This window comes from Geotrypetes seraphini, chromosome 4 (genome assembly GCF_902459505.1).
Source record: "Geotrypetes seraphini chromosome 4, aGeoSer1.1, whole genome shotgun sequence".
In the NCBI taxonomy this organism is placed as follows: domain Eukaryota; kingdom Metazoa; phylum Chordata; class Amphibia; order Gymnophiona; family Dermophiidae; genus Geotrypetes; species Geotrypetes seraphini.
Genome location: NC_047087.1, coordinates 18,243,785 through 18,267,934, shown reverse-complemented (window position 1 = coordinate 18,267,934; position 24,150 = coordinate 18,243,785). Strand labels below are relative to the sequence as shown.

Here is a 24,150-nt window from a genome sequence, read left to right as displayed (position 1 = left end):
CTCGCGGGGTGCGTCACAGACTGTCGGACCAATCGCTGCATCCGGTTTCTCGCGCGCTTTCTCAGCTGTTGCGCCTGCGCCGGAGGAGGTTTGCGGCGTAGAGGGGAGTGTAACGGCTCGCTGGCTGGGCAATCGGGAAAATACTGCTATTATGATTATTTCTAGAGCGCTACCAGAACCGGCGCTTGTTATTTTCCAGACTGCGACTTTTTCCTGCCGCCTTCGTTTGTCTGTTGGTTGGTGATGCAGCTGCGCGTGAGTTGGCGCCGCGACAGAGCTGCTAAATTAGTGGTTGCAGGAGAAAAGCGTTGAGCAGAGCGGCCTGCACCGTCCACCTTTCTCGAGGCCATGTGGAATTCTTCACTTTCGCCATTGTGTTTTAATGACTGTACGGCCATTTGAAGTTCCAGTCTTTTGCTGGGTTCACTGGGTGATCCTCCCTGCCCGGCAAGAGCGGGGCTGGGGGGGGGGGGTCGGAAAATCTGGTAACCCTAGGGTGGGGAAAATGCCTTAATAAGTTTGGATGCTTTTGCTTTAAGGTACTATTCGGTTTAGCCCCTAAATACATAACTGGCCTTTTCTCTTTCTCAACCAACAGACATAAGAGAAGCTCACGCTTAAATTTTGTTTCCCCACCCGTTAAAGGATGCAAATTTAAAAGACATCATCAGCATCTTTTCTCACATCAGGAAGCATTATGGGGTAAAGATCTAGAACAATTGCTTATGCCTACTACTTATGGGGAATTTAGGAAACACCTAAAAACATATGTATTCCTGAAGTATTTAGGCAACTGACCTGTACAATCTTATTCCACAATAACTGATCTCTAGAGCTGTTAATCACTAGCTTTTAACTTTGTTAATTCTACTTCATTTGTAGCATCTTTTAATCATTGTAAACCGCATAGAACTTCACGGTCCTGCAGTATATAAATTGTTATTATTATTATTACAGAGCAGGCAGGGAAAGAGATGGCCTGGATGGGGGGCACAAATGGAGGGTGTAATCTCCAGTGGGGGTGGAGAAGATGCCTTAATACAGAGCAGGCAGGGAAGGAGATGGCCTGGGGGGGCACAAATGGAGGGTGTAATCTCCGGTGGGGAAGATGCCTTAATACAGAGTAGGCAGGGAAGGAGATGGCCTGGAAGGGGGGATACAAATGGAAGGTGTAATCTCCAGTAGGGGTGGGGAAGATGCCTTAATACAGAGCAGGCAGGGAAGGAGATGGCCTGGGGGGGGGGCACAAATGGAGGGTGTAATCTCCAGTGGGGGTGAGGAAGATGCCTTAATACAGAGCAGGCAGGGAAGGAGATTAAATAAGGTCCCATTCCGCCCTAGTCACACCCTGTTCTGCACTCAGCCCAGTACCCCTTAACCTGTTTGCTCGTCGGGACGGCATCTGCACATGCGTTGGTGTGATGCAATGATGTCAAGTGCATTATCACCATGTTGCATGCGCAGATACCATCCTGACGTTGCTCATTGCTAGAAGCTTTTGAAAACCCAGACAAAGTGCCGGATTTTGAAAAGCTGTCTGGACTCCCAGACATTTGGTAACCCTATATTGGGGAACAGTGGGAGAGGCTGAAGTCAAGGAGGAAGGAAAAGAGAGATGCTAGGACCAGAGGGAAGAGCAAAGAAAAATGAGAGAAGAGTGGGAAAGATGCTAAATCCACAAATTGAGGAAAAAAAGAGAGAGGGCAGATGCTGGATGGAAAGAAGAGAGTGAAAAGGATGATTAAAGCAGAAAAAATATTGATAATAGAAAATGAAAATAAAGTGGCTTATGAGGAAACTACTAGGCCACGGAATAGAAGGGGACGTACTCAGATGGATAGGCAAATGGCTGGAGAATAGATTGCAGAGGGTAAGCATTAATGGGAATTTCTCGGACTGGGAGAAGGTGACAAGCGGTGTACCACAGGGCTAGGTTCTTGGGCCCATCTTATTCAATATCTTCATAAATGACCTGGAAGAGGGAACGACAAGTAATATAATCAAGTTTGCAGATGACACAAAACTATGTCGGGCAGTTGGGTCACAAAAGGACAGCAAGGATCTCCAGAATGGAGAATCTACCTCCAGAATCTACCAGCTGGAGGAATGGGCGGAAAAGTGGTAGATGAAGTTCAACATAGAAAAATGCAAAGTGATGCACCTGGGTAGGAAAAACATGGAACATGAATATAAAATGTTAGGCGTAATATTGGGCAAAAGCGAACAAGAAAGGGACCTGGGGGTACTCATAGACAGGACCCTTAAGCCGGCGGCTCAATGAATGGCATAGGCAAAGAAGGCAAACAGGATGTTGGGCATGATAAAGAAGGGAATCACGAGTAGATCGGCAGACATCATTTTGCCGCTTTACAGAGCAATGATCAGACCACACTTGGAATACTGTATCCAGCATTGGTCTCCATACCTAAAGAAGAATATAACCCTGCTAGAAAGGGTACAGAGGCGAGCCACGAAACTAGTTAAAGGAATGGATAATTTGAGCTACAAAGAACGCCTCGGAAAACTGGGATTGTTCACCCTCGAAAAGAGGAGACTACGAGGGGATATGATAGACTTTTAAAATACTAAAAGGATTCGACAAAATAGAGCAAGAAGCACTTTTATTAACATTGTCACATGCAGGGCTGTGGAGTCGAGGAGTCGGAGTCAGAGGAAATTTCGGGTACCTGGAGTCGGAGTCAGAAGTACAAAAAACTGAGGAGTCGGAACATTTATCTACCGACTCCATTTTTGAACTTGGCATACCAATCACGAGCGATACTTGTACTGTCCTTGTACTTGTACTGTCCCGAAGAAGAGGTTTTGGCCTCTGAAAGCTAATTTTAAAAACTGGATTAGCCCAATAAAATGGTATTTTCTTATTTTCCATTTTTGTTTTATTTCTGTTTGTTAATTTGTAAAGTGATTTATTTGTCAGTTTTTTTTCTAATTTACATCTACTATCTTCATATTTTGCACAGTATCTGACGTTTTCCTAATTTTTCTACCTATCTTGTACCCTCTTCTCAAAACTTTATTATGAAACCAGCCCCTTAATTGTATAATGTAACCAGCTCCTTAATTGTAATTTTTTTTTCCTGGAAACGTCCAGTTATCTTCTGATGTAATCCGCTTAGAACTGCAAGGTACAGGTGGAATAGAAGTCAGTAATGTAATGTAACCTGTGTTATTGTTTCTGTGGTGTTGCATTGTATGTAGAGTCTGGCTTCTTCACTGTATTAATCTGGCTTGTTTAATTTTACAATAAAAATCGATTCAACTTTAAACTTAAAAAGCTGTGTCATTGAAATTGAATTAAAAAAATCAATTCTATAGGCCATATTGAATCGGGCAGCTTTAGTCTTGATCGGTGGGTTAAACCCTCAGCCATGAGGGTTGTAGAGAGTCCACTGTTTTGGTTTTCATGCTCCACCTCCCATCACTCTGGGATGAGCTCCACCCCCTCAGTCTTACTCTCTACAAGCGAGGAGTAGGGTGTCTGTCTTGTCTGTACTGCTCGAGTTTAATCTTTATTATTTTGGGAATTTTTATTATCTAGTCAGAGGCTTTCAGTGCTGCAGAGGATCCTGGTTATCCCTAGGGCATCTCTGGCTGTAAAAGAAGCACAAGCCTTGCATGATTCCTATTGGATACATTTTTGTTCAGTCTTCAGAAAATGACATTTCTCAGTATTGGGGGGTTGCAGTTGTCTTTGTTCTTCACAATTCAATCTCCACAGTCAAACTAATTTAAGGGAGCTGTTTGTACACATAAAAGCAAAACATTTGAAATTAGAATTATCCAGTGTTCTGAAACAATCACTAAAGGATTTCATTTCCACATTGGTTTTCTCACTCATTATCAGCTATAGACTCTTACTGCTGTAAAGTTTTAATGTTCTATCTACCTAGACCTGTGTGCCAGATTAAGGGCTCCTTTTATCAAGCCGTGCTAGCAGGGTTAGCGCATCGGACATTTCATCACGCGCTAACCCCTGTGGCCGATTAAAAAACTAACGCCTGCTCAATGCAGGCGTTAGTGGCTAGCGCAGCAGGCGGTTTAACGCACAGTATTACGCCTGTTAAACCCCTACCGCAGCTTGATAAAAGGACCCCTAAGTGATATAGCAAATCGCCAATAAATATGAACATCACCTTTATCACCTCCCCCCCCCTCTCCTTTGCTGAGCTGTGATGGCATGTGTGGATATCCTAATGTGAGAGTAAATCAGTTATGACTTGCCTCCTACTGGTGTGTGTACCTTAGATGTGTAAAAAATGGCACCAAGTCTAGGGAAACAAATATGTCTAACTTATGACCCCAGAATTTTCTCATACTGATTAGCCACACACAGCAAATAGAAATGGTTTATTTACAAAGAAAATGCAAAACAAGTGTAAACAGAAGAAAAGTATAGGTTTAAAAGTCCCTGGTATAAATATGTAAGATGATAAATTGAACAGAAGTCAGTTGGAATAACACACACCCCCTACAAGCAAAAGACCACCTGAAAACTTGGCTCTTTGCAAAAATCTAATCACCTCCCATTCTCCAGTATTCTGTCCCTCTCTTTCCTCTTAGTCCCTCTCCTTTATCCTTCATTGTAGTTCCTTTCCTCTTAATTCTGTAAACCGTGCCGAGCTCTGCGCGTGCGGAGATGGCGCTGTATACAAACCTAAGGTTTAGTTTAGTTTAGTTTTTTAAGTTCCAATATTTTAATTTTATAATGTGAAAATTACAACCAATGCAAAAACAGTTAGGCAAAAGTATAGAACTGCACATGTCTATAAATATGTATGTTCAACATACAGGAAGTTAAAGAAATCTCGGTGAAACTGGAAGATGTACTAAGCCAATTTGACAAGTTAAGGAGTGATAAATCACCTGGACCAGATAGTATACTTCCCAGGGTACGGAAAGAACTCAAACATGTGCTTACACACACTGGTGAAGATTACATAACCTCCACCTGCACACCATCACTGAATCCCTTCTGTGTGCTCAAATCAATCAAGTGAGAAAAGTAATAAAGTGATAATAATAAATCACAATCTTTAGTGCTACAATAAAGACAGAGCAGAGTGCTCCAAAAGTCCCCCAGCCGACTCCTAGAACAAAATAGCAGACTTAGCTTGAAGGCATGGTCCAGAGAGTTGAAAACAATGGCGGGAGTAAAGAACCCACTGCCGAATCAGGTTTAAGTAGGGCAAACCTTCTTCAAAATGCTAAGTAACGATGTTCTAATCATGTGCACCTGATGTGATGCACCTGTGTGTGATTTGAGCCACATTAAGTGGGAGGATATGTGGGTGGGGGGTCCTAATTTATTCCTCAGTTAGAATACACATTTTTGTGGATATCTTTTGTTTCATGAGTAAATCAAGGAAAATTTTGTTGGTCACCTGCAATGACATCACTTTCTTTTCCAGAGATAAATTAAAAAAAAGATTGGACATCGATATGTGAACATTTCTTAAGAAAGAACTGAATATTTCATGGGGTGTCCTAATTTTTTCACATGATTATAAATGACATTTTAAAGACAATTATGTGACTATAGTTGTAGGTTAGACTTTTTGCTTTCAAATAAATATTGCCCCATTTCTACATATGCTTCTCCCTCCGTATTTGCGGTTTCAGCAATCGCGGTTTCAATTATTCGTGGTTTTTAGCTTGCTGGATCCTCCCTCCAAATTACATCAGCTTGCATAGAGAAATCGCGGATTCCAAGCGTTTACAGAGAAAATCGCTGATTCCCGGCACTTTCTTCACCGTGTTTTGCCTCTCCTTCAGGAACAGGCCAGGTCTCCCACCATGTTATTCGCGGTTTCACCATATTCTCGATGGTTTTTAATAGAAAACTGCGAATAACATATGAAAAAGTTGTTTGCGGTTTTTCTGTATTTGCGGTTCTGTTAATCCCCTATCACCGCGAATACGGAGGGAGAAGTGTATTTTAACTGATTTGATGCAGGTAAGACTCACCCTAAGCAGTTTCTAAAGACATTTAGATTCAGCATGCAAAACTGTATAGTTTGGAAAAATTAAAAATCTGTCCTTAAAATTGATATGCCCTAGTAGTTATTGGGGGAGAGCCCTCCAACAAAATGGTGGACGGGGGGTGCTCAAGTCCTGCCAGCCTAAGTTTCTCTACCAGAACCTAGTCTGAGCAGCATATTTTGTCAGGCCGTTCCAGCCTCTGACACCCAGTACTTCTATGCATGCTCAGTTCACATATTTGAACTGTGCATAAGCAGATGTGCTGGGTGTTAGAGCAGCCTGCCAACTTCTGTTGCTCAGGCTGTGTGAGCTGGGCTCCAGCAGGGAACTTTCAGCTGGTGGTAGAGGGCATCAATGACAATAGCAGCAGTGGAAGGAGAGTGCAACAACAGCAGAACAATTGAGAGGACATTCTTAGCTTTCCCAGTCCACCCTCGGGCCGCCCCCAAATCAATACCCCTGGCTCACATGGTAATTTTAAAAAATGGCTGTGGCTAATTGCAACATTAGCGCATAACCATTAATGCAAAAAATAGGAAATTAGCCATTTTTCAGCCACAGTAAAAATGGCTTTAGTGTGCAGGAAACAACCAAATAAGATCATGTTAAAAACCTTTTTCTTTTTATTGTAGCTTAGTAAAAGTACCCCTTAGATTGTAAATCTTCCAGAGACAGGGATCTATTTGAAAGTAACACCTTGACCCATTGAAAGGGTGTGAGTTAGAAGAAAGATTTTTTTGGGGGGGAGGGAAACTCCAGCTATTTCCTAATGTATCTAGAGCCACTCAAAATAGACACAGACAGCTTAAACCAGTGGTCTCAAACTCGCGGCCCGGGGGCCACATGCGGCTCGCCAGGTACTATTTTGCGGCCCGCAGTCTATGCTACTGTTGTCTGAACTAGTGCTGCCCACTCTTTGCAGCGTCCTCCGGCTTCCCCCTGGCCTCCTGCTCTTACCTTCAGCTAATTACCGCAGCCTGCAGAGGATCACCAGTGCTGTAGTGTTCCTTGCAGGCTGCCATCATCCTCAGCAGCACGTTCCCTCTGCCACGATCCTGCCCCTGACATCAAGAAGAGAGGCGGGATCGTGGCAGAGGGAACATGATGCAGAGGCCCATGGCAGCCTGCAAGGAACGCTACAGCACTGGCAATCCTCTCTGCAGGCTGTGATAATTAGTTGAAACTAAGATTGCAAAGAAGGGGGGAACATGCAGGCCTTCGGGGGGGAAAGATTTATAAACTATAAAGAGTTTTACCTCATGGAAATTTGTAATTTCTTTAATAAGATATTAACTATTTTTTCTGCAGCCCTCCAAGTACCTACAAATCCAAAATGTGGCCCTGCAAAGGGTTTGAGTTTGAGACCACTGACTTAAACCTAGAGCCCCATCTACAAAGCCGTGGTAGCGATGCTGCCATGATAAATGCACCAAAGCCAATTCAATTCTGTTGGGCTTCAGTGCATTTACCGCAACAGCACCGTTACTGTGGCTTTGTAAAAGTTGCCCCTATAATTTTGGCTTTGGGGGCTACTTGATTTTAATTTCCATTTTTTAAGTGTTTAAATTTTTATTGAGTATAAAACAGAGAAACAAAATAGAACACTGCGAACTATAAAACAGAGATAACAAATTGGGGTTCAACTCTATCCATACCCACAATCTTTACCATCAATAACAACAAGAACTCCCACTCCTCAATTAACTCTATTACTCTCTAATTTCCATTTTTGTTATTAGTTATATGTATTTAATGCTCTTTTCTTCTCTCAAGATGTGGATTGTTTGTTTCTTGAGTGCTTTTTTTTTGTTGTTAAATTATTATAAACTAGTCTTTAATTTAATTTAAATTTAATTTATTTATTCAATTTTCTATACTGTTCTCCCAGGGGAGCTCAGAACAGTTTACATGCATTTATTCAGGTACTCAAGCAGTTTTCCCTGTCTGTCCCAGCGGGCTCACAATCTAGCTAACATACCTGGGGCAATGGGGGGATTAAATGACTTGCCCAGCGTCACAAGGAGCAGCGTGGGTTTGAACCCACAACCTCAGGGTGCTGAGGCTGTAGCTTTAATCACTGCGCCACACTCTCCCCCATTACATTAACAGGTGCTAAAATAGATGTCTGTCTTTCTTTCTTTCTCTCCTTGGCCGCTGTCTGTCTTTCTCTCTCCTCGGCTGTCCACCACCACCCCTTGCCTGCTCCTCCTGTCCAGCAGTAACCCTCCCTTCCTTTTATCTCTCCCATGTCCAGCAGCACCCCTTCCCTGCTCCCTCTGTCCAGCAGCAGCCCTTCTACCTTACTTTTACCTCTCCACTGTCCAGCAGCACCCCTTCCTTGCTCCCCCTGTCCAGCAGCAGCCCTTCTACCTTCCTTTTACCTCTCCACTGTCCAGCAGCACCCCTTCCCTGCTCCCCCTGTTCAGCAGCAGCCCTTCTACCTTACTTTTACCTCTCCACTGTCCAGCAGCACCCCTTCCCTGCTCCCCCTGTCCAGCAGCAGCCCTTCTACCTTCCTTTTACCTCTCCACTGTCCAGCAGCACCCCTTCCCTGCTCCCCCTGTCCAGCAGCAGCCCTTCTCCCTTCCTTTTACCTCTCCACTGTCCAACAGCACTCCTTCTCTGCTCCTCCTGTCCAGCAGTAGCCCTTCTCCCTTCCTTTTACCTCTCCACTGTCCAGCAGTAGCCCTTCTGTGTGTGTGTCTTTCATTCCCACCTACCTGTCTTTCAGTGTGTGTGTGTGTCTGTTTATTGTGCCCCTTCTCCCACCTACCTTTTTTTATCATGGGCAACTGGCACACAGTAAACCGCCACCCGTGCACTCGTTGTAAACCACTGAACCGACTCTAACATTTCTCTGCCAGCCATGGAGCTACTGATCACGCAGGTAGGAGTGCGCTTAGGTTTTATTATTAGTGATTACTTTTTTTGTTGTTAAATTATTATAAATAAGATTTTAAGCTAAATCCCACTGCTGTTTCTTGTAATCTTGGGCAAGTCATTTAATTCTCCATTGCCTCGGGTGCAAAAATTAGATTGTGTGCCTTCCAGGTACAGGGAAGCAGCTTTTTCAACTACTACTGAAGAAAGTACAGTATATTCAGATTTGTGAGCTGGCTTGCAAGTTGTTCTTTAGTCCACTGAGTGGCAGCAGCGCGTATTGTAGGAAACTAAAAAGGATGCTCCGTTTCTGCATATCAGTTATAATGCACAGATATACTATTAGAGTTTGTATTTCTGTGTATTGCGGGCATTATTGAATTAGAATTAAGTAATATAATACTACCCGAGCCTAGAACAGTGTATGCAGCAGGTTCACTTTCTTGATGTTTGCCCCCATAAATTGGTTAATTTTATATAGCCCCACTATGCCTCTTTCTTTTTCTACCCCAGACTATCACAGCTACCCCCTGAAAGTTTTCATAAAAACATGGACATTACAAATTCTAGTAACATGTTTTCCTGTGAATTGCATGTGGTCTTCTATTGTTAACCTTGGGCAATCCTGGAATTCTAGTACAATAGACACATCATCTAGAACAGGTGGATAGTGACCATCTGATTGTGAGATCTGGTGTGGAGAGCCTTATTAGCATTTTTCTGCTCTGCCTCTCATCACTAGGTTGTCCTGTAAATCCTCAGTTTTACTCTCTACACCTGAGATGGTAAGAGCCTGTCTGTTCAGCTCGTCTTTATTTTTCTTTTAATTTTGGTTGGGTTTTTTTTTATCCAATCGGGAGGCATTTCAGTGCTGCAGAGGCTCCCACTTTTGGGGCATTGGCCACAGAACACACACTCTAAAGGCAAGTAGTCTATAGCCAAGAGGCAGCTTGCATTAACAGTGTGAGATCACAGGGACCATTCTCTTGGGAGCAAGGCTCACTACTGGTTTTGTATGGCTCCCAGTTTCAGCATGGCTGTGACAGCCTATGAGAGAAAGAGGGAGGGAGGGGGTCTTTAAAAGTGAATTTTAAAGGTTTCTAGAGATAGGATCCCTCACCGCTAAAATCTTATTCCCTTGATTTTTTTGACCCCTTATTTAGATCCCATGGGGCATTTTTGGTGCTAAAATTGCTGCCACGGTAGCCATCTTGGATTTCCCAGTTTTGTGAATAACATGAAGAAAGACCTAGCAAAGCTTGAAGAATGGTCTAAAATTTGGCAGCTAAAATTTAATGCTAAGAAATGCAAGGTCATGCATTTGGGCTGCAAAAACCCGAGGGAAAAGTATAGTTTAGAGGATGAAGAACTTATGTGCATGACAGAAGAGCGGGACTTGGTTATGATTGTATGTGATGATCTTAAGGTGGCAAAACAGGTTGAAAATTTGACAGTGAAAGCTAGAAGGATGCTAGGGTGCATAAAGAGAGGTATGGCTAGTAGGAAAAAGGAGGTATTGATGCCCCTGTATAAGACTGGTGAGACCTCATTTAGAATATTGTGTGCAATGCTGGAAACTGCACCTTCAAAAATAATTAAAAAGGATGGAATGTGTCCAAAGGAAGGCTACTAAAATGGTGCATTGTCTTCTTCATAAGACGTATGGGGACAGACTTAAAGAACTCAGTCTGTATACTTTGGAGGAAAGACGGGAGAGGAGAGATAAGATAGAGATATTTAAATACCTACGTAATGTAAATGCGTATGAGTCAACTCTCTTTCATTTGAAAGGAAGCTCTGAAATGAGAGGGCATAGGATGAAGTTAAGAGGTGATTAGACTCAGGAGTAATGTAAGGAAATACTTTTTTATAGAAAGGGTGGTAGATGCTTGGAACAGTCTCCCAGAAGAGGTGGTAGAGATAAAGACACTCTGAATTCAAGAGTGCACGGGATAGGCACGTGGGATCTCTTGGAGAAAGAGATCACTGTGGATGGGCTGACTGGATGGGCCATTTGGCTTTTATATGCTATCATGTTTCTACGAAATGAAAGCCTTACATGCCTCAAAACAGATCTAGATGGACTCCTCTGGCCAAAATACAAAAGATTCATGCCAGATTTACGATGAATGGCTAGTTGAGGATCGTATATGTTCCATCCTATTAGGGTGGCTAAGGCCATGACAAAACTTTACCCTGCGGCCACTGAGTTTCATCAGCTGTTTATTCTACCAAAGGTGGATTCGCTGGTGGTGCAGGTCACTAAGAATTCCTTCCTCCCCAGTGAAGGAGTAGTGATATATGGAAAGATGCACAGAACCATAGGCTGGATTTTGTCATTAAGAGATAGTTTGAGGCCACGGCATTGGGGTTGAAGGCAGCTGCAGCAGTGTTATATGTCATATGTGCTTGCCACTCTAGTTTACGTCAGGCTCTGGTTGCAGATGTCAACACTTCTCCCCAGTTTCTGATGTCAGGAGTGGATTATATGGCAGATACCCTTTATGATCTGTGTAGGGTCCTGAGCAAGATTTCTGCATATGCTATTTCTGCCCTTAGGATGCTTTGGATCAGACAATGGGCAGGAGATTCTTCCTTTAAAGAACACTGAGCAAGTTGCCTTTTAAGGGTCAATTGCTCTTTCATAAAGGGCTGATCTTATGGCCAGCGTGCAGGATCGTAAGCCCAAGTCTTTTCCAGAGAGCAGACCAAGGGTCCCTAGGGGATCAATTTGAGGAAATTTTTGTAGCTCTAGGCATTTTCACCTTCGGTCCAGAGATCATTTCAAGGCTCAAGACAGAGGCTCAAAATGTACAGTGCTGCATATGCCTTTCAGCGCTCTATAAGTGATAAGTAGCAGTAGTAGAGAGAAACTTAATTTCTCCTGCAGTAGTTAACAGTTACTGCGTTTTGGACAAGATTAAATGCATTTTCTGTGCCAGTGCTCTTTACTGAAGCCACCCCTGGCCCCATGTCTTACAATCAACAGTGCATGAAGTTTTCTGCCTCAATGCACTCTTCTCCCACGTTCTCTGGAAGCTTGACTTGGTGCTGCCTCCAGAACTAATGTTCTGTTTTCTTGTCTTTCACTGAGTTGGAGTATGTGATGCCTAAAAGTCCATAATCTCATGGGCAGGTGTTGGGGCACGATGTGGCTCAAACCTGCTGGAAGAAAACGGAGAAGCTGTGCCAGCATTAACTTTCCAGGAAGATTAGAGAGGAATTAAATGAGAGGTTGCTTGGAGGGGCTGGGATAGAGGCTAACTGATGGAAGAGGTAGGTGGGGGTTGAAACTAGCTGAGATGCTGTTAGGGTAGTGTGTACGTGTATTGGTGTAAATGTATTGTTCTGGCCCCCCCCCATTTGAAAATATTGGGAAGCACAAGTCTAACTGAGGACTGTCCCTTCATGGCCTTTTGGCTGAGAATAAGAAAACTAAATAATTTGAGGGATAACACCCTGCCAGCAAACCTCGCTGGGGTCTCAAAACGTTGACTATTGACCAACCCCTGGGAATTGGAGCTCCTTGGGCAAAGGTTAACGCTTTACGCCAGTGTACATCTTTTGAAATGAAGAGGCTTCTCATTGAGCTTTCCACCCTGAGAATAGTAGCATGCAAGATTTTTTTTTTTTTTATTTTGAGGCAATTTTAGAACTTCCTTCATAAAAGCGACGCCTTTTTTGGACACCAAAAACTGGTTAACACAGTGAAACCCACACAAAGATCTAGAAATATTTGTGGCTAATCTGTGAGTCCGAGTTAAATGAGCATCTGTTGACTAAGTATTAAAGAGCCAGTTGTGCAAAGCGTTTTTCTCACAGACCTAGAGTGTCAAAATAGCTTAGAACCCATGACGTTCAAAGTGCATTTGTTGGCCGGTGGCTATATATTTAACTTACCTAAGTGTGCATGTTCAGCGCTTAACTCTCTGAATGGCCAATTTTTATCTATATTAAGAAAGGGTCAATCTTAGGAAGGAGCGAAAGTAGAGACAGCATTTATGCCTTTAGTGGCAATATTCAAGTTTTACGTTTTATGAAGGTTTGTTGTACACGCAATGTCAAATACTTCAATGCTTACAACATTTTAAAAATAGGGGACAAAACAAAACAGTTTTATACAATTAAATACAAAGTATATACGTACAAATAAATAACTGGTACAGAAGGTGAGGGGGATGAACTACAATCTTTAAAGAAAGTGAAGAAACATTTAGGGAAAAGCACATCTGGTGGGTAACAAGAAAAGATATAAGAGCAAAGATAAGCATAGAAAAGAAGGAAGAAAAGTTTGCGACCTATGCGTAGGTCTAATAAAAATTTAAGTTTTAGATCATGAGATTTAATGATTGGTAAGTTATACTATCTATATCTCAAATGCATCCTTATACAAGAAACTTTTTAAAGAACTTTAACATTTTTCTAAAGAAGATTCATTGCGTAAGTAAATTGGTAAATTGTTCCAGAGCTGGGGTGCTATAACCAAGAAAATAGTACATCTCCTGGACCCTATTACTCTTAAGGAAGGGATAGTCAGTAAATGCTGTTCTGTTGATCTAAGTGCCCTGAATGGAGAATACGGTATCTAGAGATGATCCAAGAATACTGGAGCATTAGCTTGTTGAATTGTAAATGTTAACAATATAATTGTAAAAGTTATTCTATGTGTAATTGGTAACCAGTGTGCTGTTTGTAGAAGTGGTGTGACGTGGTCATTTTTTTTTTAATTAGTAATAATTTTTAATGCTGTATTTTGTATTATCAGTAATCTTCTTATTTCTTTTTGGGTTATACCATGATATAATGTGTTGCAATAGTCAAGTCTAGAATTAATTAATGAGTGAATGAGAATATTAAGAGCTGATTTTAGAACTTTTGATAAGGATCTAATGAGACGTAACTTATAAAAACAGTTTTTAACCACTGAACTAATCTGATCATGATAAGAAAGTTCCTGATTTAATATCACTCCCAGTATTTTTGTTCTTGTTACTATTTGGAGTGGGAAATTATCTAGGAGTATCTGCGATGAAAATTTAAGATCATTTTCCATGGAAAAAACATTACTGAAGATTTTGTTGCGTTCAGGGCCAACATATTATCCTTAAAACAAATCGATCAATGGATGGCCCAATTCAAACTGAAACTCAACTCAGAAAAAAACAAATTCTTCCTAGCTAGCCCGAATGACAAACTCAAAGGCTCTTCAATTTCCTTGAATGGACAAGTCTATCCTATTGTCCACTCCATAAAATTTCTGGGAGTTACCCTGGACCGTCACCTTACTCTTGAGGCGCACACTGAGCTATTGCTTAAAAAAGGCTTCTCGACTCTATGGAAACTAAGAACCATCAGAAAGTACTTCGATCCAACCTCATTCCGTCTATTGGTACAAGCTTCCATAAACTTACTCAACTACTGCAACATCATTTATCAGGGATCTTTCAAGAAAACTACTCAAAGACTCCGAATCATCCAAAACTCAGCCGTCGGACTGAATTTTGGCATAAAAAAATTGGACCACATAACCCCTTATTACCAAAAACTTCACTGGTTGCTCCTGGAGGCAAGAGTCTTGTTCAAATTTGCCTGTCTTTGTTTTAAATCTATACTTGGCTCGGCCCCCAAATACCTGGTTGCACATTTCAACTTGGACTGCCCCAGCAGATCTACACGCAGAGTCCACATGTTCACCCATCCATCAATAAAGGTCTGCCAATACAAAAGATACCTATCAGAACACTTGCTTTCCAAGCAGGCCAAATGAACAACTGGCTGAGCTCCTTTATAACGCACTCTTCCTCCTATCTAAGTTTTAGAAAACTAGTAAAAACAAACTTGTTCAACCAATTTGTATCCTAATTGCTCCCTTTGTCCTATCACTTTACTCACTCTGATTTTTACCACGATCTCTCATTCCTGCTCTTCTCTCGGCCTACTTGTATTGATGTCTGTCCAGTGCCCCTCTCTCGCTGATTGTTTGCAGCAGGTTCCTGCTCTCTTATTCCTGTATCCGCTTCATGTACTTTAAACCTTCTTTGTACCTTCTTCGCTGATTGTCCAGCTCTTCTTATTGTAAACCGCCTCGAACTACTATGGCTTTGGCAGTATATAAGAATAAAATTATTATTATTATTAAGCCATTGGCTTATTTGTTTTAACTTATTTATATTTGTTATCTCATTGGGGTCTGCTGTATTTAGAGGGTACAGGAGTTGGATATCATCTGCATATGCAAAAGAAGAAAATCCAATAGACTGAGGGTTAAGAGAGGTGATAAAAAGATGTTAAATAAAAGTGGGAACAGAATTGAGCCTTGAGGTATCCCATAAGAATTGGTGTAGTTATTCGATGATGAATTGTTAACATAGTAACATAGTAGATGACGGCAGATAAAGATCCGAATGGTCCATCCAGTCTGCCCAACCTGATTCAATTTAAATTTTTTTTTTTTCTTCTTAGCTATTTCTGGGCTAGAATCCAAAGCTTTACCCGGTACTATGCTTGTGTTCCAACTGCCGAAATCTCTGTTAAGACTTACTCCAGCCCATCTACACCCTCCCAGCCATTGAAGCCCTCCCCTGCCCATCCTCCACCAAACGGCCATACACAGACACAGACCGTACAAGTCTGCCCAGTAACTGGCCTAGTTCAATATTTAATATTGTTTTCTGATTCTAAATCTTCTGTGTTCATCCCACGCTTCTTTGAACTCAGTCACAGTTTTACTCTCCACCACCTCTCTCGGGAGCGCATTCCAGGCATCCACCACCCTCTCCGTAAAGTAGAATTTCCTAACATTGCCCCTGAATCTACCACCCCTCAACCTCAAATTATGTCCTCTGGTTTTACCATTTTTCTTTTTCTGGAAAAGATTTTGTTCTACATTAATACCCTTTAAGTATTTGAACGTCTGAATCATATCTCCCCTGTCTCTCCTTTCCTCTAGGGTATACATATTCAGGGCTTCCAGTCTCTCCTTTAGCTGACCGACCTTGAAAGTATGATTTAAACCAATTTAATACTTGGTCGGAAATGCCAACTGAAGACAGTCTTTTGATAAATAAATGATGCTCTATAGTGTCAAATGCAGCAGATAAGTCAAGTGAAACCGGAAGGACAGATTTATGGTGATCCAGGTGATATTGGATATTGGTTGTAAGTCCTATCATGGAAAGTTCGGTTGAATGGTTTGACCTAAAGCCTGTCTGATTGGGATGTAATATATGAGTTTTTTCTATAAAGTTGGTTACGTGATTAAAGACAACTTTTTCTATTAATTTAGCAAGAAAGGGAAGATTGGCTATGGGTCGGTAATTTGATTCAGTTGCAATTGATTCTTTTGTGTGTTTTATAATTGGACGAATGACTGCCTCTTTCCATTCTTTCGGTATAAATCCTGTTGTTAGACTAGTTTCTATCATTATCTGAATAAAAGGACCGGAAAAAGACAGGGTGAAAGAAAGAAAAAATTGGGGAAGGGAATGAGGTCTGGAGGAGAGGAAGCATACAGGAGGTTGAAAGAAGGGAAGAAATATTGGATGCACAGTCAGAAGAATAAATTGCAACCAGAAACTCATGAAATCGCCAGACAACAAAGGTAGGAAAAATGATTTTATTTTCAATTTAGTGATCAAAATGTGTCTGATTTGAGAATTTATATCTGCTGTCTATATTTTGCACTATGACCCTCTTTTACTAAACTGCAATAGCGGTTTTTAACGCAGGGAGCCTATGAGCATCGAGACCAGTATAGGGCACCTCGCAGCACCTGCATGACAAACTCCTGCCGTTGCTGAGACAAACCGTTGCTCAATCCACTCCATGCACCGCAAGCCGCCCCAAGCATGTGCACGTGCCGCAAACCACCCAAACCACGCCACAGGCTGCCCCAAGTGCTGCAAATGGAATGCGGCCACGGAAGCACACAACAATGTGGCAGGGATCATGGCATCCTAAGTGCGCATACGCGCTTAGGGTTTTATTATAGAGGATTGATCACTTCATAAATAAAATACTAAAACCCCAACACAGCCATATTTCACCCTCATAAGGGCTGCAGCAGGAGCATAAAAAAACAAAAAGTACAAGAACAAGAGGGCATTTGGAAAAGTTGAAAGGGGACAGATTCAAAACGAATGCTAGGAAGTTCTTCTTTACCCAACGTGTAGTGGACACCTGGAATGCGCTTCCAGAGGGCGTAATAGGACAGAGTACGGTACTGGAGTTCAAGAAAGATTGGACAATTTCCTGCTGGAAAAAGGGATAGAGGGGTATAGATAGAGGGCTACTGCACAGGTCCTGGACCTGTTGGGCCACCGCACGATGGACCTCGGGTCTGACCCAGCGGAGGCATTGCTTATGTTCTTATGTTTAAAATCATAACTAATAAAATAAATAAAACCATAAATAACTCAAACATAGATGTCTAAAAATCATAATGACTAAAACATCTGTTAAATCTTTGTTCAGTTTTCCGCAGTAAGCTATCTAGTGAACTGGCAAGACTCAAGGTGAACAAAGCCATGGGACCAGACAATTTGCACCCAAGAGTGCTCAGAGAATTGAGCGATGTCCTGGCGAAACCGTTGGCTGAGCTATTCAATCTCTCCCTAAGTAAGGGGAAAGTTCCCCTGGACTGGAAATTAGCTAATGTCGTTCCTCTGCATAAAAAGGGTTGCAGGGCAGAGGCTGCGAATTATAGACCGGTGAGTCTCACATCAATAGTGTGCAAACTCATGGAAACACTAATTAAAAGCAAATTGGACACGATCTTGAATGAAGGGAATCTTCGGGATCCCAGTCAGCATGGATTCACCAAGGGTAGGTCCTGCCAATCCAATCTCATCAGCTTCTTTGATTGGGTAAAGTTAGACTTGGGAGAGTCTTTGGACGTCGTGTACCTGGACTTCAGTAAAGCTTTTGACAGTGTCCCACACCGCAGGCTGCTAAGCAAGATGGAATCGATGGGGTTAGGAGAGACACTAACTGCATGGGTCAATGATGGCTGAGTGGTAGACTTCAGAGGGTGGTGGTTAATGGTACCCTCTCTAAAACATCGGAGGTGACCAGTGGAGTGCCGCAGGGCTCGGTCCTGGGTCCACTCCTTTTCAACATATTCATAGGGGATCTGACTCAAGGGCTTCAAGGTAAAATAACACTATTCGTCGATGACGCCAAACTATGTAATATAGTAAGTGAATGCAGTTTACAGAATTATATGGCGCAAGACCTGCTTACATTGGAAAGTTGGTCCTCAATCTGGCAGCTAGGCTTCAATGCTAAGAAATGTAAGGTCATGCACTTCGGAAGCGGAAATCCATGCAGGACGTACTTCTTGAACGGAGAAACTTTAACTAGGACTTCGGCAGAACGAGATTTAGGAGTAATCATCAGTGCAGACATGAAAACTGCCAATCAAGTGGAGAAGGCTTCATCTAAGGCAAGGCAGATAATGGGTTGTATCAATAGAAGTTTCGTCAGCCGAAAGCCTGAAGTCATAATGCCGTTGTACAGGGCCATGGTGAGACCTCATCTGGAGTACTGTGTGCAATTCTGGAGGCCACATTACAGTAAAGATGTGCGCAGAATTGAATCGGTTCAACGGACGGCCACCAGGATGATCTCGGGGCTCAAGGGTCTCTCGTACGAAGAGAGACTGAACAAATTGCAGCTCTACACTCTCGAGGAACATAGGGAGAGGGGAGACATGATCGAAACATTTAAGTACCTCACGGGACGTGTCGAAGTGGAAGATGATATTTTCTTTCTCAAGGGACCCTCAGCCACAAGAGGGCACCTGCTCAAACTCAGGGGCGGAAAATTTCATGGCGACACCAGAAAGTATTTCTTCACAGAGAGAGTGGTTGATCATTGGAACAAGCTTCCAGTGCAGGTGATCGAGGCAGACAGCGTGCCAGACTTTAAGAAGAAATGGGATACCCATGTGGGATCCCTACGAGGGTCAAGATAAGGAAATTGGGTCATTAGGGCATAGACAGGGGGTGGGTAAGCAGAGTGGGCAGACTTGATGGGCTGTAGCCCTTTTCTGCCGTCATCTTCTATGTTACATCACTGCATTTCCATGATGATCTTGGAATTGCAAGTTCACAGAACCTGTACTGAAAAGAATGTCCTTTTTTAAGTGGGGTCCACTGGTGGGGAGGTTTTAACTGTCTCTCGATGGCACTCTTATTCTTTCCATATTATGCCATAGATTGCATCCCCATTTTACAATTGGAGAAGCAAGGTCATATTTCACTCCAGTTTTGAAGGAATAGCAATCTTGATTTTCATGTTAACACCTGCAAATGGAACAACTACCACATTTAAAATGTCCTTTTGGCAAGTTCTTATCTTTAGCGTATAGTTGTGGAAGCGCTGAAGGTACTAGCATGTCCCCTAAATTCCGCTCTCTTATAAGCAAACAAATCCTTTGTAGAAAAGTGATCCAAACTTTTCACAACCTGCCAATGCTGCTTAAGTTTTTTTGACTATATGCTACTGCTACCTATCATTTCTATAGCACTGCATATTAAAACATTCAAGAGACAGTCCATGCTCAGTAGAGCTTACAATCTAATCATCTTTGGACATAGGTGTAAAGGGTATTTGTGCATATAATTTTGTTACTTTTAAAACCAGCTTTACGAATGTAGAGATGATGCGGTATACAAACCTAAGGTTTAGATTAGATTAGACATAAAGTTAACTTTTATTTATCATTGCTGCTCTCTGATAGCACCTAATTCATTTTTCAGGATAGCCCTTTCCCTAAATCTGTTCTTCACATTATTTGATTTCTTCCTGTATATCCTAGGGTCTGGGCATAATGTCTTCAGCCTCAAAAACTGGCTGTAGGGGAGGTTAGATTTTAAAGACCTACTGTGGACGTTCTGATAACAGCTTATTGATGTCAGTGGGTTTTCTATATATGTCACTTGAGAATTACCATCATGATAGTTTATCTGAATATCTAGGAATGGAACACTGTTATTGTAATACATCTGGAACTTCAGGTTATTATCTAATTGATTTAACCAAACATGACAGTCCTTAAGTTCTGCTACTGCGCCCTGCCAAATGATATTATCAATATATTTTCCAAGGACAGCAAAATATGTATTCTCACATCCCTTTCTGCCTCTCCTAGGAGTTGTATGGTCCCGCATGTTCATGCATGCACAGTGAGATGTTGCCAAAGGCTTCCTAAAGTTACAGAATGCTGGGTCACATCTGCACTAGGCTTCTCTGGACGACATCACCCATATGTGAGAATGCATGTCTTGCTATTCTCAGAGAACACCTGCTACAGGTGAGTAAATTTGCTTTACGCATTCAATTAGCTATTCTATAACTATGCACCTAATTACTCAAATGATGGCAGATAAAGACCCATACGGTCCATCCATTGTACTTAATAAAGTGGCCAGAGCCATGCCCTCCCCCACCTCCTTTATGCGGTTCCAGTTACCCATGCTTAAACACTGTTTGTCAAGTCTTCATCATGCGACCCATATAGGCAACCAAACATGATGGAATCTTAGTTATAACCACATATCACCTCCAAGTATTGCCGACAGTACAGTAGTCCCCCCATATCTATTGGTGATACATTCCAAGACCTACCGTGGATACCCAAAACCATAGATAGTGAATCGTGTCACTGCAATGATGTGGCAACAATTGAGAACAGCAAGAATGCTAAGAGGTCTCTTGAATGTTTGAATGTACAAGGGCATTTTCAGCTTGGGGAAAAGCCAGAAGTCACACGGAGCCATGTCGGGAGAGTAGAGAGCCTGAGGAATCACAGGTGTGTTGTGTTTGGCCAGGAAACTCCATATCAAATGTGAAGAATGGGCAGGTGCGTTATCGTGATGGAGCTGCCAATTGCCCACTGTCCACAGGTCTGGCCATTTGTGTGTCGCAGCATTACAAAGGCGACACAGAACCTCTTGGTAGTACCCCTTGATAATAGTTGTGCTGTGTGGTGCGTACTCGTGATGAACCATACCACTGGAGTCAAAGAATACGGTCAGCATGACTTTGAGGGCCTACCAGAATGTGCTTCACTCTCCACTGATGTGCGGCCATCTCTGAAGCGGTTGTACCACTCCTTTATCTGTGTGGTGCCCATTGCTTTGTCCCCGAAGATCTGTTGAATCTAGCGGATTGTTTCCACTTGGGAATCACCAAGCTTTACACAAAATTTAATGCAATAGCATTGTTCAACTTTTTCTGTCATTTTGTTAAACGAAAATCAGACGGCACTCACTTACACTTCCTCACTCATTGGTGGTCTGTAGGCGGGAAAAAATTCAAGCATGTGAATTAGGGTTGCCTACATACGTGCACCAAACCACGCCTCCCTAGCTTTATTTGTTTACACAAAAAAAATTAAGGTCTGATACTTTTTGAACAGCCCTCATATGTGACAGAAATCTGTTCTGATAATTTGAAAATAGATTCTCTGACTTCCAAAAAATTGGAACAGTTGTGGAGTACTTGTCATACCCATTCAAAGTAGATGTAGACTTTAAAGAAACTTCAGCTGCTATCAGTAAAAATTACTCATTGAACAAGCTAAACCATCTCTTGAAAACGAAATATTAACCTTTATAAATGACATTTTTCTCAAGAACTGTGCTGAGCAAGAATTGTTTTGGAATTTAGTGCCTAGGGACAAATTTCCAAACTTGAGAAGATGCAGCGAAGCTGTGTATTCCTGTTTCAGTTCAACTTATTTGTGTGAATCTGCGTTTTCCCATCTGAAAATGATAGAGTACACAACGTTCCAACATGACAGATGAACATCTCCAGGACGGGCCCTAACGCAATATTCACCCAACTTCAAAAAGCTGGTGGATGAAATGCAGGCTCAGACATCTCACTAATGAGCAAGAGTGAAATATTAAAGATTGTGCAAGATCAGCCTGGATCAATACTCGACCTAAATTACTCAATAAAAGTTAAAGAAAGTTATTAAGACAGTTAAAGAAAGTTATTACTCAATAAAACTGTAAGAAAAAATGTACTTTCCATTTCCCCTTGCAGTTCGTACTGGATCTTTGCGTCTCTGTTTTGTTTTTGCTTAATTTGCTTAACAGCTGATCACATCCAAGTAAATGGCAGAAGGGTCATTAAAAATGGGGGGAGAGGGGGGAGAGAATCCTCCAACTTTATTGGGTTAAAATTTAATTTGAAACTTAATTTTCATGGTGGTAGATCACTGGCACTTTTGGCCGGAAAAAGTAGATCACGACCTTTTCGAAGTTGGACATGCCTGAACTAGAGTACAAAATTGGTCAGCAAGATACCATTTAAACTGGAAAAAAAATAGGGTTCGGGCTAAGCAAGGTTCCTTTCATGCTGCAGTTCATTGTGGATCCAGAGGGCCCGAACAAAGTGATTGCAATCTCCTCCCACATTTGGATCCCAAAACATTCCAGAGTTGCCTACTTCAGTGCTGGACAACCTCCAAAGCTAGAGCTGGATTTTGACCTTCTTATCCATGTAAAAAGCAGAGATATACAGTAATACAAATGCTTAATAAGTGGACAGGAGCTTACTGTCACGCATCTTGCTCAGATGCCCTCTTGTTCCCTTTTGGTATCAAAAATACTTTGCACATAAGGTTTCTTCCCTAAGGAGGCAGAAATCTATGCTGAGCCTTCCAGTTTCTCTGTTATGTCCACAGATCAATAAACAGGCAGCACAAAGGCTGTGTGGTTGAGGAAAAAAGGGTAGTTTCAAGCAGGTAAATGCATTATGTTTTCTCAGTAGGTGTCCAAAGTGGAGCTATATGAAATCTTAAACATCAGCATCCACATTCCCTTCTCTAGTTATTCTTAGAAGAAAAAGAAGACATAGTTCAACACAAAACTTGTAACAAGATTTATGAGCCACCCAAAGCATTCCCCTTTCTTAGGGGAGATTCAGCAGATTTGCCATTAGAAACCTCTGAAAGCAGGCTGGATTTTCTTGGTCTCCCCACCGCTTCCAAATTACATACTCTTTGATTTCTTAGTCATTTCAAAGAAAAAATATTTTGTAAATAGGAGATATCCACACCACGTCCAGATGTGAAACTTCAGTTGTCACAGTTTATTCTCTGATCGCTGTTATTTCCCCTTCTGTTCTCTAGGAGAGAAGGAAGAAGAAGCCCCTTGCTTACTACATCACATTCCATTTAATGTCCTGTAGTATTTGCCATATACTGACATTGCAAAATTGTTACATCTCCCATATGCTATTTCCTTTTCTGTTATTACAAAGGATTGTGACTTCAAGAGGTGGCAGCTGGCAAGACTGTAGTAGAGGAAGTTTCAAGTTTTATTAAAATTTAGATGTATCGCAATATCATTAATTCAAAGCAATTTACAATTAAAATAGAGTCTTAATTATTAACTAAAAACAACACACACGGACATGACATACCAATACATAAGGAAAGTAGGGAGAACTACAATAAGTATAGTAAAGGATACATAAAAGGAAAATACAAACGGAGGGTAAGAAATTTTAAAAGTATTGATAAAAATGAAATAGAAAATTAAGAACTCTTTTTAAAAAAAATTTTAATTCAATTTCTCAGAGCCTATGACAGAGGACTTGTGAGTTTAAGCAACGAATGAGATCAAAAGAGACTCCGATGATTAGGTCTCAAAAGCAGCCAGAGTCACAGAACCCAAGTAAGGTAATCTTAACAAAAGAGAGAATATAAGGAAACTGGAATAAATTCTATGACCTATCAGTGAATCTGAACTCAACATTCAAGGATGAAGGCACAGAGACCAAAGTTCTGGCAACCTGTATGACATTTAATAATAGATCTCATTATTATTGTAAACTGCCTTGAATGCTTATTCTTCATAAGGGTTGTTACAAGATTTTATAAAACCATTTTATAAATTGAAATGTGTAAGTATTATTTTTAAGATTTTATATGGTATTTTTGCTCCTTTTGTTCCTCTATCATGGAACGTTTACAGATTTTCCTATGCGAGAGATATTCAACAATTTAAGCTTTCCCTCCCTTCTAGGAAAGGAATCAAGAATTTTCGTCTTTCTTTGGTTTTTAAATTTTCTCAACTATGGAATGAACTTCCTTTAACCTTGAGGAGTGTGTGGCGCAGTGGTTGGATCTACAGCCTCAGCACCCTGGGGTTGTGGGTTCAAACCCCGCGCTGCTCCTTGTGACCCTGGGCAAGTCACTTAATCCTCCATATCCCCAGGTATGTTAGATAGATTGTGAGCCCACCAGGACAGAGA

General features: G+C 41.7%; 1 long non-coding RNA gene across 1 annotated transcript; it reads left to right on the top strand.

The window, feature by feature from the left end:
- Positions 1-2: 2 nt before the first annotated feature.
- On the top strand, positions 3-23,796 carry LOC117359824. The gene is made up of 3 exons (XR_004539311.1): positions 3-255; positions 20,033-20,194; positions 23,474-23,796. It is a non-coding gene; the product is annotated as an uncharacterized LOC117359824 (long non-coding RNA).
- Positions 23,797-24,150: the final 354 nt, after the last annotated feature.